This window comes from Ictidomys tridecemlineatus, chromosome 3, assembly GCF_052094955.1.
Source record: "Ictidomys tridecemlineatus isolate mIctTri1 chromosome 3, mIctTri1.hap1, whole genome shotgun sequence".
Lineage (NCBI taxonomy): Eukaryota > Metazoa > Chordata > Mammalia > Rodentia > Sciuridae > Ictidomys > Ictidomys tridecemlineatus.
Window position 1 is genome coordinate 113249350 of NC_135479.1, and position 18861 is coordinate 113268210.

At 34.9% G+C, this 18861-nt stretch overlaps 1 pseudogene; it reads left to right on the forward strand.

The window, feature by feature from the left end:
* LOC101973653 (sodium/myo-inositol cotransporter-like) overlaps nt 1-18455 on the forward strand; it is an 81577-nt pseudogene extending 63122 nt beyond the window's left edge.
* The last annotated feature ends 406 nt before the right edge of the window (nt 18456-18861 follow it).

Genomic DNA, 18861 nt, shown 5'->3' on the forward strand with positions numbered 1-18861 from the left:
TTCTGTAGTTTTTATGTAAAGGTCTTTCACCTCTTTCATTAAGTTGATTCCCACGTATTTTATTTATTTATTTATTTATTCACTTGAGGCTATTGTAAATGGGGTAATTTTCCTCATTTCCCTTTCAGAGGATTTGTAACTGATATACAGAAATGCCTTTTGATTTACTAGTGTTAGTTTTATATCCTGTTATTTTCTGAGTTTATTTACTAGTTCTAGAAATTTTCTGGTGGAATTTTTTCAGTCTTCTAGGTATGAATCATATTGGGAAATAGTGCTGTTTTGAGTTCTTCTTTTCCTATGTGTATCCCTTTAATTTCTTTCATCTGTCTAATTGCTCTGGCCAGTGTTTCAAGAACTATGTTAAATTGAAGTGGTAAAAGGGGGCATCCCTGTCTTGTTCCAATTTTTAGAGAGAATGCTTTCAATATTTTTCCATTTAGAATGAGGTTGGACTGGGGCTTAGCATAGATAGCTTTTATGATGTTGACATATGTTCCTGTTATCCCTAGTTTTTCTGGTATTTTGAACATAAAGATACGCTGTATTTTGTCAAATACTTTTTTGCACCTATTGAGATGATCATATGATTCTTATCTTTAAGCGTATTGATGTGATGAATTACATTTATTGATTTCCATATGTTGAATTAACCTTCCATCTCTGGGATGAACCCCACTTGATGGTGGTGCATTATCTTTTTGTATTCAATTTGCCAGAATTTTATTGAGAATTTTTGCACCTATGTTCACTAGAGATATTGGTCTGAAGTTTTCTATTTTTCATGTGTCTTTGCCTAGTTTTGGAATCAGGATGATACTGGCCTCGTAGAATGAGTATGGAAGTGCTCCCTGTTTTTCTATTTCATGAAATAATTTGAAGATATTGATATTAGTTCTTCTTTAAAGGTGTTGTAGAACTAGGCTGTGTATCCATCCGGTCCTAAGCTTTTCTTGCTTGGTAGTCTTCTGATGGTGTCTTCTATCTCATCACTTGAAAATGATCTGCTTAAATTGTGTATATCATCCTGATTCAACGTGGGCAAATCATATGACTCTAGAAAGTTTTTGCTGCCTTCTATATGTTCCATTTTATTAAAGTACAAGTTTTCAAAATTATTTCTAATTATCTTCTGTATTTCTGTAGTGTCTGTTGTGATATTTCCTTTTTCATGAATGTTAGTAATTTGAGTTTTATATCTCCTCTTCATTAGCATGGCTAAGGGTCAATTTCATTGATTTCAGCTCTGATCTTAATTATTTTCTATCTTCTACTGCTATTGATGTTTATTTGTTCTTCTTTTTCTAGGGCTTTGAGAAGTAATATTCAGTCATTTATTTGTTGACTTTTTCTTCTTTTAGGAATGAACTCCATGAAATGAAATTTCCTTTTAGTACTTACTGCCTTCATAGTGTCCCAGAGATTTCTATATGTGGTATCAGTGTTCTCATTTACCTCTAAAAGTTTTTTAATCTCCTCTTTGATGTCTTCTGCAATGCTTTGTTCATTCAGTAGCATATTATTTAGTCTCCAGGTATTGGAGTAGTTTTATTTTTTTATTTTATCATTGATTTCAAATTTCATTCCAATATGATCTGATAGAATACAGGTATATCTCTACTTTGCTGAATTTTCTAAGAGTTGCTTTGTGGTATAATATATGGTCTATTTAGAGAAATATACATGTGCTGCTGAGAAGAAAGTGTATTCACTCATTGAAGGAAGAAATATTCTCTATATGACACATAAGTCTAAATTATTGATTGTAGAATTGAGTTATATAGTTTAGCTGAACAAAGATTTAGCTTTTGTTTGGAAGATCTATCCCATGGTAAAAAAGGTATGTTAAAGTCACCCAGAATTATTGTGTTTTGGTCTATTTGACTGTTGAACTTGAAAAGAGTTTGTTTGATGAACGTAGGCGATCCATTGTTCAGGGCATATAAATTTATTATTGTTATGTCTTGTTTATGAAAGGTTCCCTTATGCTATAAGAAATGTCCTTCTTTATCCATTTTGATTAATTTTGGCTTGAAATCTACTTTATTTGATGAAGATGGACACTCCTGCTTGCTTCCACAGTCCATATAAGTGATATGATTTTTCCCAACCTTTCACCTTCAGTCTGTGGATGTTTTTTCCTATGAGATGAGTCTCTTAGAGGCAGCATTGGGTCTTTTTTTTTTTTAATCCAAGATTCCAGTTTGTGTCTTTTGATTGGTGAGTTTAGGCCATTAATATTCAGGGTTATTATTGAGACATGATTTGTATTCCCAGGCCTTTTGTTTATTTTTGGTATTTAACTTGACTTGGTTCTCCTTTGATTAGTTTTACCTTCAGTGTAATACCTCCCCATGCTCATTTTCATTGTTGTTTTTCATTTCCTTTTCATGGAATATTTTGCTGAGGATGTTCTGTAGTGCAGGTTTTCTAGTTGTAAATTCTTTTAACATTTTGTCTATCATGGAAGGTTTTTATTTTATAATCAAATGAAAGCTTAATTTTGCTGGATATAATATTCTTGGTTGGCATCCCCCTTTTTTTTCAGAGCTTGATATATGTTGTTATATAGGATCTTCTAGCTTTCAGGGAAATCAGCACATAACCTAATTGATTTCCTCCTATATGTAATTTAATTCCTTTCTCTCATTACTTTTAAAATTCTCTCCTTATTCTGTATGTAGGTATTTTCATTATAATGTGCCTTGGTGTGGATCTGTTGTGATTTTTGTACATTTGGCATCTTATAAGCCTCTTGTATTTGATTTTCCAATTTATTCTTCATGTTTGGAAAATTATTTCATTGAATAGATTGTTCATTCCTTAGGTTTGGAACTCTAGGCCTTCCCCTATCCCAATAACTCTTAAATTTGGTCTTTTTATGCTATCCCATATTTTTTGAATGTTCTGCTCATGGTTTCTTATCATTTTCACTGTGTGGTCTACATTCTTTTCAAGATTATATATTTTGTCTTCATTGTCTGAGGTCTGGTCTTCCAAGTGGTCTATTCTGTTAGTGATGCTTTCAATTGAACATTTAATTTGGTTTATTGATTTTTTTCATTTCAAGAATTTCTCTTTTGTTTTTGTAAGAACCTCTATCTCCCTATTGAAGTAATCATTTGCTTCCTTTATTTGTTAATGAAGCTCTTTGTCAAAATAATCTTTTGCTCCTGTTTTGCTCTCTCATATTGTCCTTTAATTCACAGAACATTTTAATTATGTACATCCTGAACTCCTTCTCTATGATTTCTTCTGCTATGCTGGCCATGGATTCTAATAATGTGGTATCTTGATTTGTTTGAGGCCCTTCTCTTGTCTTTTCATATTGCTTGTGTATCTTCCCTTCTAACACTTTGGATCTGAGGTGTTATCATTTTTACCCTATAAGCTCCTAATTCCCCTATAGGGCTCCAATACCTCTCCTTTGAAGTGAAGGATAATGTTAACAGATCCCAATATAAACAATATACAACCTTAAATCAAGTAGTTGCTATTAAGATATTTATAGTTTGGTCACAAAGTACAGAAATGGAGAATTCAATTATTATCTATAATATAATCAGTAGGTTTGCAAAAGGGTTTACAGCTTCTGATGATGAACAAAGGACCAGGGATGAGGTGTAGAATGATATGCTGAGGAAGTAGGAGATGAGGATATAGAGATATTATATCTTAGGAAGTGTGAAAGCAAAATTTAAAGAAGAAGGAGAAGAGACAGGAAGTAATTTTGGGTAAACAAGTGAATGGGAAGACGGTAGAGTATATAAAACAAGCACACATATATATTAAGAAAAATATTAAAATTATAAAAATTGGAGAAAGAAAAAAATAATATACAACACAATTATAATATACTATTCCAACATCCCAGTCCTCAGTGTCCTAATTCATGTGAAGTATCACATAGGTTGCAGATGTGAGAGTGGGAGAATAAGAGAGGGAGAAGGAAAAAGAAAAAAAAAATCTCAAAGGAAGAAACAAGGATTGTTTTGGTTAGAGATCAGTATCTTTCCTGCTTCCCATCTCATCCAATAGGTGGAGTCATCTGTTGTTAGCTGGTATCTCCACCCTTAGGATGGTAAAGGTAACTAGGGTGGGAGGGTTGGTTTTGGGTAGAGGGCACCTGGAAGTTGGGTGTGGCACCTGCCAGGCTCCAAAGGGAGACTGTACCTCAAGGATATCCTTTAGGGCCTGCTGGTGTGATGTGGGCACCTGGTCTTATCTCCTTATCTTGCCTGAGGTCCTCCCAGTTCCTGGTCTCTATGTTAGTCTTTAAACTGTACCACACTCACCCTTTCCCATTCTACTTCCTAATATGGGATCTTTCTCTCCAGGGGGTCTTGTGTGTTGCATTTGAGCACTGCACACCTGCTGCACCTGCTGCTGAGAACTATTTTGTATTGGGCAGTCACTGTGCCCAGTTAGTGGCTGCTGGGGAGAAGGGGAGAGTTAGAAACTGTGGGTACCTGGCCAGCCAGAGTTCCAAACTGGGAGTTTCCCTCAGTAAAGATGGTGAGAAGGTGATCCAAGATGGAGGCAGCGGCTTTCAGAGTTGGGGTGTCAGGTAGGGTGGGGGGAGCTGGGCGATGGTGTAGGATGATGTGTTCAGAGATGAGCTCTGTGTTGTGCAGTAAGTGTCTGTCAGCTGATTTCAGAGCCTGTGCGATGTCCCCTAGTGCAGGCAGACTACTGCATGTAGGGGACTCTCTCAGTTGCTGCAGAGTTCCAAGATAAAGGCAACCAGGGGAGCCCTACATTGGTAGATGAGGGTCCACACAAGACTGGTGGCCAGAGTTTCCTGTATGTGGGTAGCTGCTGGGTGTCCTGTGTGGGAGGTGTGCTGTCTGGGATTTCTGCTGGAGTGGGGGGCCAAAATTTCTGTGCAGGTCCTGATACTGGTGGTCCCAATTGGGCATCCGGTAGTCCTGCATGGGTGAGTAGTTGGGAGACCTACTTTGATGCTAAGGCCTGGAGCCCTGCATGGGCATGGTGGCTGTGATTCCTGCACGGGAGCAGCTGTGGGATGTCCTCTGTAACTCACAGAGAAGCAGTATTCTCACTACTGAGTCCCAGGTCACAGAGAGACACAGAATGCTGCCTCCCTCTGGCCCATCATCTTGGATCTCCCCTCAATATTTTCATATATCTAAAACTTCTAAAACTAAAATCTACCTTTAAAAATTAAATAAATTGGGGACAAAAATATAAGAAAAATGTTTCCTTGAGTTAGATTTACCAGATTGCTCCTTGGTAGATTCATTCTGATAATCACCAAGGGATGTTTGGACTTACCTACAGCCTAGTTGGGAAGATGAGCCATCCAATTTTGTATGAATGGATCACTAACAGGTAACATATGTTAAATTCCAAAAGAGTAAAATGCAAAAAGAAATTTTGGAATTTGAAGCAATATCTTTGGTGGAGAAGAAGTGTTGATTTGAGGTAGGCAAAGAGATCTGCAACAATTTTATGTAAATGATAGTTCAAGTGGACCTAAAGAAAGAGTGAAACTTAGATCTCTTTTAATTGGCATGATGTCACCTTCTTCACATACTAAATAAAAGTTTTTAATCTTGTTGAAGTATAATTCATGAATTTCTTCTTGCATGGATTATGCTTTGGTATCATCTAAGAAGTCCTTGCCAAGTCCCAAAGATTTTATCCTATTTATTTTCTAAGTTTTATTCTTTACATTTTAGTCAATGACCCCTTTTGAGTAAGATCTTTTTATAAGCTGTGAGGTTTAGTTTGAAATGACTATTTTCTTTTTCTTTTCTTAATTTCCCTCTTTTCTTTAATTTTTGCCTATGAATATCCAATTGCTTCATCACTATTTGTTGAAAAGCTTGTCCTTGCTACATTTAGTTTTCCTTTGTCAGAAATCAATTAAGTTTGTGTGGATCTATTTCTGGTTTCTTTATTGTGTTCCAAGAGATGCAAGTACCTATCCATCCACAAGGCTTCACTGCCATGATTACCATGGCTATATGGTAGGTCCTAATGTTGGGTAAATGGCTCTTTTCATTTTACTCTTGTCAAGATTGTTTTAGCCATTTGAAAGCTTGGGCCTTTCCATATAATTTTTTAAAAAAATAATATTTATGTTTTATTTGTAGTTGGACACAATACCTTTATTTTATTTATTTATTTTATGTGGTACTGAGGATCTAACCCAGTGCCTCAAATACATTAGTCAAGTACTCTACCATTGGGCCACAATGCCAGCCCCCTATATCAATTTTAGAATAATTTTATCTATACTCACAAAAAAAGTGTGCTAGAATTTTGAGAATGCCGTACTGTACTCTATTCAATCTTATTTTGAGGAGAATGTCATACTGTTCTGTATTTGATCTTCGAATCAATACAAATTCAAATAAGAGAAGTTAAATTTCTTCCTTTCCAATCTGCTTAACTTTTATTTCTTCTCCTTCCCTTACTTCAGTGCTTAAAACTTCAAGTAGTATATTGAATAAGAGTGGCCAAGTGAATAAGTGCAAGGCCCGGTGGCACACCTGTAATTCCAGGAAGCTGAGGTAGGAGGATCAAAAGTTCAAGGCCAGCCTCAGTAAAAAGCAAGGCACTAAGCAACTAAGTGAGACCTTGCTCTAATTAAAATATGAAATAGGGCTGGGGATGTGGCTCAGTGGTTGAGTGCCCCAGTAACCACTCCCCCCAAAAAGTGAATAAGCACCAAATTTTTCACTTTTTACATTTCATGATATCAGCTATAGATTATTTGTAGATGCCCTTGAAGTAATTCTGCTTTATTCCTAATTTGATGAGAGTTTTTAACATTTCATGTTGTATTTTATCAAATGCTTTCTCTGAATTAATTGATTTAAATATATAGATTGAATTACAAACATTGAACTAAGCTTTAATACTATAAAAGAAAACTGCAGACCAGAATTTCCCATAAATTTTGGTTATGGAATATGATTATTCTTATACATTATTGCACTTGGTTTATTAATCTATGGATGAGGAATTTTTTCCACCTAAAATTATGGGAAATTCTGATCTGCAGTTTTCTTTTATAGTCTCTATTTGGTGTTGGTATTAGGGTAATATGGATCTCTTTTTGTCTAGTTATTTTAAAATTCATCATAAATTGTTGTAGACTAGGATGGAAAATATATCATAAATTTTTGTAGAGTAGGCTGGAAAATGTTCCTTTTTTCATTTTCTGGAAAAATTATATAAATTTGGTGTTAGTTCTTCTTTAAATAATTGATATAATTCTACAGTGAAACAATTTGGGACTGGAGATTTTTTTTTTCTTTTTTTTTTTGCCGGGTAAGGAGGGGGAGTACAAATTCAACTTCTCTAATGATAAATTAATTATTTAAGGAAAATTAAATTATCTGGTTCCTTTAGTTGGAATTTTTGTAGTATCTGGTATTTGAGGAATTAGTTAATCTTTTCTAAGTTTTTAAATGTATGGGTGCTACATTGTTTGTAGTATTGCCTTATTATGCTTTATAATGGCAATAGAACCTGTAGTAATATCTTCTGTTTCAAGACTGGTAACTGTGGCCTGTTTTTTGTTTTTTTGTGTTTTTTTTTCCCCCACTATTGTCAGTCTTGTTAAAGGTTTACCAATTTTACAGACTGTTTCAGAGAACAAGCTTTTATTTCGCTGATTTTCTCACCTGATTTCCTCCTATTACCAATTTCATTGATTTCTGCTCAAATTTTTCTATTTCCTAACTTTTAGCTTTGGGTTTGTTTCAATCTTGGTGGTTTTGTTTTGTTTTGTTTTGTTTTGTTTTGTTTTAGGTAGGAACTTTGATTACTGATTTGAGAAGTTTCTAATATTTAGTGGAATAAATGTCCCTTTAGGACCATTTTAGTTGCATTCTACATACTTTGGCATGTTGTATTTTCACCCAATTATCTGTATATTTTTATTTTCCTTTGAGATTTTTTTCAGCAGGCATATACCATTTAGATTTGTCATGTGAATCTTAACTTATTATTGTGGGCATGTGAATCCTAACTTAATTTTTAGAGAAGTATGGTGTTATTCACTTTTCCTTTATTTTTTTCAGGGATTCCCACTGGCCTGTTTGTGCTGGGAGGTGGAAATGTTTCTGAAGATGGCAGCCTGTTGTCTCTTGGTGAAGAAGAGTAGTCTTAGGTCTATGAGGTCTATGAGGGCAATGAGGATTCCTGAGATGGTCAGCTTGTTGAGGCAGGGTTTTTTCTTGCTGGTGTTTCCTACAAGACAAAGGTAGAAAGTTCCATGCCTGGAGGGGGAGCAGAGAACTTTCCTGGCTGTAGGACACTAGGATCCAAACCTTTTGCTAGTGGTATCCGGCTCATCTAGAGTTGTCAGGGCAACTCTGTGTAGTAGTGACAGGCCTACTGGACTGATTTCTGTTGCTAAGTTAGGGATTGGGAACCACCAGGTCTGAGTTGCCATCCTCTGTTGTTCTGTTCTGTGCTCCTGTCCCAGTTCCTCTTACCACCTTTTGAAATTCTCCTTTAGTTTCCTCTTGTGTTACTTCAGGAATTATACTTTTATTTAAGGGGGAGGAACAAGGAGAAATAAGAAATAAGTCCCTGCTATTTTGTCTTGACAAGAAGTTTACCAGTGTATTTTTTTTTTTATATATAAAGCAAAAGTTGAAGCCAGCGATGTGCAGTGGCCTGAGCCTATAATTCCAGCTACTTGGGAGGCTGAGGTAGGAGAATCACAAGTTCAGCCTCAGCTGACCTTAAGACCCTGGCTCAAAATAAAAAGGGCTAAGGACAAGACTCAGTGGTTAAGAATCCCTGGTACCAAAAAAAAAAAGAAAAGAAAAGAAAAGAAAAGAAATGTTTATGTATGTATGTATTTATTTATTTTTGACAGACAAATAATATATGTATACATTTATGGGATATTCTATGATAATTCAATATGTATGTTCAACAAATAAAATCAAAACAGGATAATTTCTACATCCTCAAACATGTGTCATTTCTATGTGCTGAGAATGCTTGGACTCTCTTTTCTAATTTTTTTAAAGTTATAGATAGACACAATTTCTTTATTTTGTGTATTTTTATGTGATTGAACCCAGTAACTCACATGTGCGAGGCAAGCACCCTGCCACTGAGCCACAACCCCAACCTTCTAATTATTTTAAAATGTCATACATTACTGTCTACTACAGTTGTTCTACTGTGCTCTAGAACACCAGAACTAATTCCACCTATCTAACTGCATTTTCTTGCCCATTGTCTATCTTCTCTCCATCCTCCATCCCTCTTACTTTGCTTTTCCCATTCTCTAGACATTGCTACTCTACCCTCTTCTATGAGATAAATTATTTTTAGCTTTCACAAAGGAGTGAGAACACACACTATTTGTCTTTCTGTGTCTAGTTTTAGTCATGTAGCATGATCCATGTGACACAGAATTCTTGTTCATCTTTTTGGTTTGAGTAGGAAATATTTGTCTAAATTATGCCTCAAACATTTTATCTTATGTTTTCTTCTAGAAGTTTGTTAATCATGTTTGAGATTATAATACATTTTACATTTTCTATGTATGCTATGAAATAACAAGATTTGTATTTCGTCTATGGCTAGTTAATTGTTCTAGCATCAATTATTGAATATTTTATTTTTACCAGTATTGGATTGTCTTTAATTATTTAAGAAACATCAATTATTTATACATAAGTGGGTCAATTTATGGACTCCATCTGTTCCACTGATTTTCATTTCTATCGTTACACCAGTAAAAGTCCTCTAACTTTGTTCCCATTGAATTTCTATATTATTTATAGAATCAACTTTTTAATTTCAATAGCAAGTGGCCTGCTATGACTTTGTTTGAGGTTAGGTTAAATTCACTGAACAGTTGGGCACAAATTATTTTAACATTATTGAAATTTCGAATCAATGAACATGGTATATCTGCTCCATTCTCTAAGATGTTATTTATTTTCTGTAAGCAATGTTTGTAATTGTTAATATGCATGTCTATTCATTATTTTAAAAATTATCTCCACATATTTCAGGGCTTGCAATGCTATTGCATTAGAAACCTCTTATCAAAGAATGTAGGATCAATGAAAAAATCAGTCATTATCAAGGAAAAATTGAAAATAAAATTGCTAAGTAAAAATAGCATTCATATTTTCTAGGACTTTGAGTGTAGCATGAAATATCCTTTTCTTGTTTCCAATCGTAAGAAAAAAACATGTAATCTTTCACCATTTGGTATTATGTTATATTAAGAAAGCTCTCTGAATTCTTATTTGGTGAAAAATTTCACTTGTTTATTAAGAATAAGTTTAAATTGTATAAAATGATTTTTAATCCATTGAGATGGTCATGTTTTTTATCCTTTAGTTTAATATCATGCACTTTTATTCTACACACCAATTATCTGAATATAGTGTGTGTGTGTATATATATATATATATATATATCCTTCTTTTTCTTATTTGTCAAGATTTTATTAAATATTTTTATATCTTCTTTTCACAGAGAATAGTGGTGTGTGATTTTTGTTTTTATGTGTATGGTTTTAGGACTAGAGTATGCTGATCTTATAAAATAAGTTAAATATTTCTTCCTCCTTTATTTTTTTGAGAATTTGCATAGAACTTGTATTATTCATTCCTTAAACAGTTGTAGAATTCAATATTGAAGGAATGTGAACCTGAGAGGGTCATTTTTCAGTTTATCAGAGGGGTGGGAGATGGAAGGGGGTGGAGGTTAGGGGGAAAAAGGCAGACTCTCTTGAGTTGTTATCTTAAATATTTCTTCATATATAACCTATAGCAATGGTTAAGGTTAACATTTTCAGGCCCATTAAATTCTTTCAGGTTGAGATATGTATAGCAGCAAAGTTTTCTAAAGTTTTTAGCAAACACTTAGGTCCATTTTTATTTTCCTTTATATGCCTCACATACATGAACTTCCAAATACTACCTCACTTGTCCAATAAATTTAGTTTTCCTGTGGCTGAGAAGCCATTATGGTACAATAAGAAGTTTCCCCTTGAGAGTTGAATTTTCTCTCCTTGATGATATAGATGAGTACAGTTTCATCATTCTTCATTTCACTCAATGGAAAACTGAAGTATTTTATTATATATTAGTAAGGAAAGAACTCAGGAAACTCATTGAGAAAATATATTTAATTTCTTGGTCAATTGAATGCTTTCCTTTTATTCTCATTCTTCCTTCATTGTTGACTTTTTGGAACTTTGAGCCTCTCTCACAATTTTGCCCTTTTCATTTTAAGTAAAAATTGGAATATAAACACTTCAAATGTCTATGTTTTTGAGCATTTTGGATACAACAAAAAATAAATATATATATATTTTTAAATGAATGTACTTCAAAAGATAACTGCTGTTGAAACACAAAACTTCTTTTCTCCACACTAAAAATTGAGACTGGCTTCTTTTTATACTTTTTTACTATGACTTTTTTCTCTCTTCCTCTTTTTTTTATAAATACCAAAAAAACTCACAACAGAGTTGGAAACTATGAAAATAATGCCATTGATGGAGAATAAAAGGACAACATAATTATTTTTTAGAAGTGAAATTACACACAAAGGAAAGATTGAGACTAAAAATTTCTGGAATGCCACATCATAATCCTTCATGAAAATTACATTCCAGTTTATAATCCTTTCATTAAACTATTTTCATCACATACCAGCATTCAAGACATAAAGCATTATTATGCATTAAATGCACTATCTTCTAGGTTTTTTTAAATTATAAGTGTTGCAATAGCATTTCATTTATTTTTTCTCCAAAAATAATTTTAAAGCTGTTGCTTAGTGGCATAAGATGTTTTGTTGTGTAATTTGAATATTTTTAAAAGTTTAAAATTTTTTGGTTGATGCATAATATTTGTATTTATTGGGCACATCATGATAGATAGTAATTAATTCAGGGAAATTAACATATCTGTTACTTTAATTTTTATTATATCTTGGATAAGTACCTTTAAATTCATTTTTCATAACAAATTTTGAGATATATAATATATTACCTTTAATTTACATTTGCCCTTCTATAAGATACCAGAATTTTTCCTCCCATCAAACAATAACATTTTCCATGATGCAACCACTCTCTCTTGAATCTTCCATTTTCCTCTATTTTTAATCATCAATCGACAATTTCTGGTTTTCATTATGGACTAAATAAGTGCTCTGGGCTGACTTAGGTTATTACCCTTGAAGGTAACATTTTTTTTTTTTGCTATAAGAAATTATACTTCAAATAATAATCTTTCTTCATCCAAAACAAGATTTCTTAAGAAAGTTTATGTTTATTATCTTTAGTTACTCACCTTCTATTCTCTCTTCAACTATGACAGTCTGATTTCCATGCCCAATCCCTCCCTAGAATTAACTGTTGTTGAAGGTAATGAGAGTCTTGTATTCGAATTCTCATTCTCCTTGACTTGTTTTCCTTCTCGATTGCATTGATTCTTTTAATTAATATAATAATGTGACAATTTTATCTGTACTTTTTTTAAAAAAATATTTTGTTTTAGTTGTAGTTGGACAAAATATCTTTATTTTATTTTTATGTGGTGCTGAGGTTCGAACTCAGCGCCCTGCATGTGCTAGGTGAGTGCTCTACTGCTGAGCCACAAGCTCAGCCCCTTTTCTGTACTTTTAACTAAATTTTCCCTTTTCTGTTTGAGTAGGGCTGGTTTATCAATTTTCTTAGACTTGAGTATATTTTTGCTTCACATGCACATCATCGGTTTGGTCAATCTCATTCACTCTCAAGAATTTAACCCTCAAGACTTCCAACACTTACTTTTTCTTGAGTCCCAGTCTTCAATTCCCAACTCTAAAAAGTAGTTCTCTTTTTCTTCCTTTCCCTCTCTGACTTTTGACTAGTGCAGGTCATTCAAAATCAACTCAGCTTCTTCTAATTACTTAAGTGTTAGATAGAATCCATTCAGTGTTGGAAAAGTGAAAACTATCAGATCTACACCTTCTAGATGTCCATATAATGTTTTTGAAAATTAGACACATTTAACCCCTTATATGAAATATTGCACTTCCAAAAACAATATATAATCACTCCCATAATATAATTATCTATTTATAATAAAACATTTTATATAAATCTATGGTGAAGAGGAGGTAAAAATCTCCCCTCTTTAGCTGCTGTACCATCAAGCAGTATACAATCTATACAAATATACCAGAAGAATAATATATCACATCTCTAAGGCTAAGGAAAAAAAAAAGGTCAAGATTGTGGTCTTCATTGCTGTGGGCTCCACCACAACTGAAAAGACTTCATTTTAGTTATCTTTTACATCACTGTGACCAAAAGACCTGACAAGAGCAATTTTAGAGGACAAAAAGGTTATGTGGTGCTCACAGTTTCAGAAGTGAGTCCATAGGCAGGCGACTCCATTGCTCTGGGCTGGAGGTAAGGCAGAACATAATAGCAGAAGGATGTGAAGGAGGAAAGCAGCTCAGGACATGGCCATCAGGAAGCAAAGAGAGCTCACCAGGGACAAAATATGTACCCTAAAGGCACATCCCAGTGACCTACCTTCTGCACCACTCCCCACTTGCCTACAGCTACCACTTGGGTAATCCATTCAAGGAGATTTATTCACCAATGAGGTTAAGGCTTTCATAACCCAATCATTTTACTTCTAAACTTTCTTACATTGTCTCATATATGAGCTTTTAGGACACATCCTAAAAATTCTTTGTGATTCCTGCTTCCTTCAAAACTAGACCATAGAAAAACTAAAGAATCTTATTGATTCCTGCTACCTTCCAATGAACAGTTCATGGAAAAAATGATTAGCATTGTGGTTTATTGGGAAGAACACTTTTATTGGCATGAGATAGCCATATTAGGTAATATCTTGGAGACATGTGAATAAACGTCTTGAAAATATAAATTCTATATTGTTCCTTGTTGAAATATCCATAATATGTGAGATACTCAGTGCCCAAGCAGGTGGTGAACAGAAACCATGAGAAAATATAGTTTGTAAACTCACTGGCATTTCCATAACAAGTTACTGTTGGTTAAGGACATTTTGGGTGTTCAGTGATTTGGTGCTCAGTAGACTTAACTATAGGTTCCAGATAATTATCAAGTCATCATGAAAAGTTGAAAACAGATATCTGGAAAACTCTAGGAGAAGCAGAACTTATTATCTTTTGGTGATTTTGAGAGCTTTCCTTGGAGCATTATTAGTCACCTGGCAATAGCATCTGATGACAGATAGTGATTGTAATTCCTGACAGAAGTTTGCAATGTTCAAAAAGGTAGACCAGGAGAACACAGCATAGGAGTCTAGTTACTTATTACACATACATTTATATATACATCATAGACCCATGTTAAATAGAGCAATAAAAAGATCACACTTATGCATTTGTACCTCATGATTCATTTGATTTATATGAGCATTTTGCAATGCTCATATATATATATATATATATACATATATATATATATATATATATATATATCTACATGTATTTCTCAGAAACATCATTAAGTTAATGTAACAGTTCACTAAGAGCTGTAGCTTATTCATAATTCTATTTTCTGTATGTTTATGTGTTTGCCTTTCTAAACAATAAGGAACACAGAAATAGGATAATGCTAAAAATATAAAGTTCAGAAAAATATTTATGTTTAGAAAGTTGTATTATTTTTCTCTGTTATATTCCTGAAGGGAGATTTTGTGAGATGGTTGAATAAGAATATTTTTGTGAACTTTGATATAGATTTCTGCACTCTTTTCCAGAAGGGTTGTTCAATAATTTTCTCTTCCTCCTCCACTTCCTCCTCCTTCTTCTTCTGTACTAGGGATTGAACCCAGCAGCATTTAACTACTGAGCAATATCCCCAACTCTTTTTTATTTTTAATTTCCATTTTTCTTTTGAGACAGGGTCTCACTAAGTTGCTCAGGGCCTTACTAAGTTACTGAGGCTGGCTTTGAAATTGCAGTCCTCCTGCCTCAACCTCCCCAGTCACTGGGATTACAGGCATGTGCCACTATGCTTGGCTACAACTTCTTTTTGACACATTAATTTGACTGCTTTATCAGTGGGATCTATGGGCATAATGTAGCTAGCTGGATTTTTTTTTTACTTTATTTTTAAGGAAAAGTTTTAGAAATGCAAAGGAGATAATAGCTCAATAAGGTGGATTTAACATAGCCAAAGGGGTGCTGATAAATATAAAGATAAAAGTTTAAACAGGTTTTTAGCAGCTTGCTATCCTGTATTCCTGACTATATTTTCTATACAGTGTTTCTTTTTTTAAATCGATGATGTGAATAAAGACGAGAAAATATGTTTAAAAAACTTGATGATCAAGAAGATTGAGTTTTAGAAGGCAGTTGTCTGGTTAAAGTTTGTAGACAATGGAACATATTGATTAGTTTCATGGGGTTTGGTTTTAAAAGCAGTCCCATTGCTTGCTGGTTCTCTTAACTTTGGTCAAGTAACCAATCTCTCTCCATTTCATTATCATTTTCATTTTGCTCTTTCTACATAAGCCTTTTCTTATTTGTACACGGTAGAGACAAACACATTTTTTTCATGATGTATCTTAATTTTTCTTTCCCTTTACACAGTTATTTATATAATTCTGTCATGCCAAGATTGCTATTTACTTCCATCAAGAAATGAACTTTAATGAAAGATTTATGTCTTCTTTGGTGGAGGTGTGGAGGGGGAAGTGAAAGAAGTTGAGGACAAAGAAACATACTTCTGGTGGTATTATCATGAAAAATGAAATAATAGAAAGTGTGCAAAATGTTCTCTAGCACACAGGAGCTATGCATTTAATTATTATGAACGTAGATGAATTTTGGCAAACTGGAAATCTGAGTCAATTAATAGGATCATGTCGTGCTAGGGATAAGTATAATTTATATACCTGGGTCTAGAAATGAAAACATGATTTGGGTGCTTTCGCTGCCTGGGAGACACTGGGCCCAAATGCCAGGACTTCCCTGCCAGGTTCCCCTTCAGTTCCCTGCCTCAGAGGCAGCTAGCTGTTCCTTCTCTGTTCTGGGTCAGGCATTCAGCAAGTCCTCACTGAAATCCCCATTCTTTGGAGAATTTGCTAACATAGTATGCGATGTACGCACTGGGCCCTTTCCACCAGGGTTGGTACAGTAGGCTTCACCAAACTTAGCTGCAACTCAGAATAGCTCCCCCAGCACCTGAGTAAATGCCAATGGTCTTTCAGAGTGTGGATTAAGAGTACAAGCTAAATTCTCAAATCCCAATTAAGAAACGGAGGGAAATTTAAACTGTCTCCTTCCAAGTCTTATCATCAAGACAGGAAACCAAAGGACAAAGACTTTGACCTGCTGTATTGCTCTGTACAATCCAGTTCATGTATGGTTTACAGACTTGGCTGAGGTTACTAATAAGTAAATAAAAAGTTGGGCATTTCTGTCATTTGGATGCTTTCATTCACAATTTACCACAACAAGGACTGTTCTGGAGATAGCAGACATGGCCACAGTGGCCCTGCATTTTATCCTGGTGATGTGCATTGTTTTTTTTTTTTTTTTTTTTGCCAGGTGGAAATCTAATAGAAGCACCCTAAGTGGATACTTCATGGTGAGTAGCTCTATGGCCTGGGTAGCAATTGGTGCCTCTCTGTGAGCAATATTGGGAGTGAGCCCTTCATTGGGCTAGCAGGATCTGGAGCTGTGAGTGAATTTGCAATGGGCACATGGGAATTCAATGCCTTACTGCATCTGCAATTTCTGGGATGGGTTTTCATCTCAATTTACATCGAGTCAGGGGAATACATCATGCCTGAATACTTGTCCAAGAGATTTGGTGGCCATAGGATTCAGGTCTACTTTGCAGCCTTGTCTCTGAACCTCTTTATCTTCACCAAGCTCTCCATGGATCTGTATTTGGGTGCCTTCTTTATCCAGGAGTCTTTGGGTTGGAACTTCCATAAGTCTGTCATCCTGCTCACTGGATGAGCATGACTGCTTTGCTGACTGTCACAGGAGGCCTTGTTGAGGTGATCTACACAGACACTTTGCAGGCTCTGCTCATGATTGTTGGGGAGCTCACACTTATGATTACGGTGATTGGTAGGTGAGAAAGTTAAGAGAAAGTATATGTCGGCCTCACTTAATATCCCTTTCATCTTGTTGACATACAACTTTTTAAACACAAATTCTTGTAATGTCTACCCTAAGAGAGAATTCCTAAAAATGATGACAGATAGTCACTGTAATTCCTGACAGAAGTTTCCAATGTTGTTCCATGGCCTAGATTCATTCTTGTGTAGACCCCAGCTTCAGTGGTACTGGTGTGCTGACCAACTAAGTCACTGTACTTGCAACTTCTGGTAGCCAGAAACATTGCTTACACCAAAGGCTCTACTCTTAAGGCTGGCTTCTTGAAGCTTCTGTCAGTGTTTATGATAGTTTTCCCAGGAACGATTTCCAGGATACTGTTTACTGATGACATAGCTTGCATCAACACAGAGCACACTGCATGCAAGTGAAGTGTGGAAGTCAAGCTGGGCACTCCAATATGGCTTACCCATGCTGGTGATGAAGCTTGTTCCTTGGGGCTTGATGATGGCCATCATCATTGTACCTCTATTGAGTAACTTGGACTCTATATTTATCAATGTGATATTATATATTATCTAATGAGTAACTTGGACTCTATATTTATCAAATTCACTCTTGATGTAAACTCATCCTTGAGAGTGTAAGCTCCCAGGCACTAATATTTGTGGGGAGGATTCGTGGCTTTTATGGTGGTGATCAGCATAGCATGGGTATCAATCACTATGGAGATGCACGGAGGCCAGCTGTACCTTTACATTCAGGGGGTAGCAGATTACCTGACTTCCCTAGTTGTGACCCTATTCCTTTTGGCAATTTTCTGGAAGTGTTGCCATGAACAAGGGGCTTTGTATGGTGGAATGGCTGGAATGAAGGAAAACTGCTCTCAGAAAGATAAGCCATACAAGATACAGGAGAAGAGCATTCTGCAATGCAGTGAGATGAGTGAGGACATCATCTATGTCATTCCCAATGGGAAATCTGAAGGTAGAATTAAGGGATTTCAGCCTGAAGATATCAATCTTTTGGTGACCTGCAGAGAGGAGGGCAACCCAGTGGCTTCCTTGGGTCATTTGGAGGCAGAAATACCAGTAGATACTTATTCCAATGGGCAAGTGGCTTTCATGGGTGAGAAAGAGAGAAAGAAAGAAATGGAGAATGGAAGCCAGTAATGGAAGTTCAGAGACTGGTTTTGTGGATTTAAAAGTAAAAGCATCAGCAAAAGGAGTCTCAGAGACTTGAAGGAGGAGGAAGATGTCTGTTTACAAATGTTAGAAGAGACTCCACAAGTTAGAGTCATATTAAATATTGGACTTCTTGCTGTGTGTTCTCTTGGATTTTTCATGTTTTTTTATTTCTCCATATAATGAGAAAACATTAGTCTTTGGGAAAAAATATGTAATTGTTGCATCTCTTAGGTATTTTTTACACTGTAGGTTTTAGCCAAATTTTACTTAGCAGAAAATCATCTATTTGCAAGACTTTATTTTCCCAGAGATGGATTAAAGTAAATCTTCAACTTTTAAATGAAGAAAAACAGACTGAAAAGTTTAAAAATGTTGTTTAAAAAATTCCATACCGAAGTAAGGAGAGACCAATTATTCTCAGATATCTTAGAGCAGAATATATGTTAAGGTATCATGAATAAGATATTGTCTTCTCTGCCAAGTCTTGGTAGACATTAATGCTGAAGTAGAAGATTTGTTTATTTCTTTTTTCTGTCTCTGTAATTCACACTACCATTTAAAAATACAATAACTTAATTCTCACATG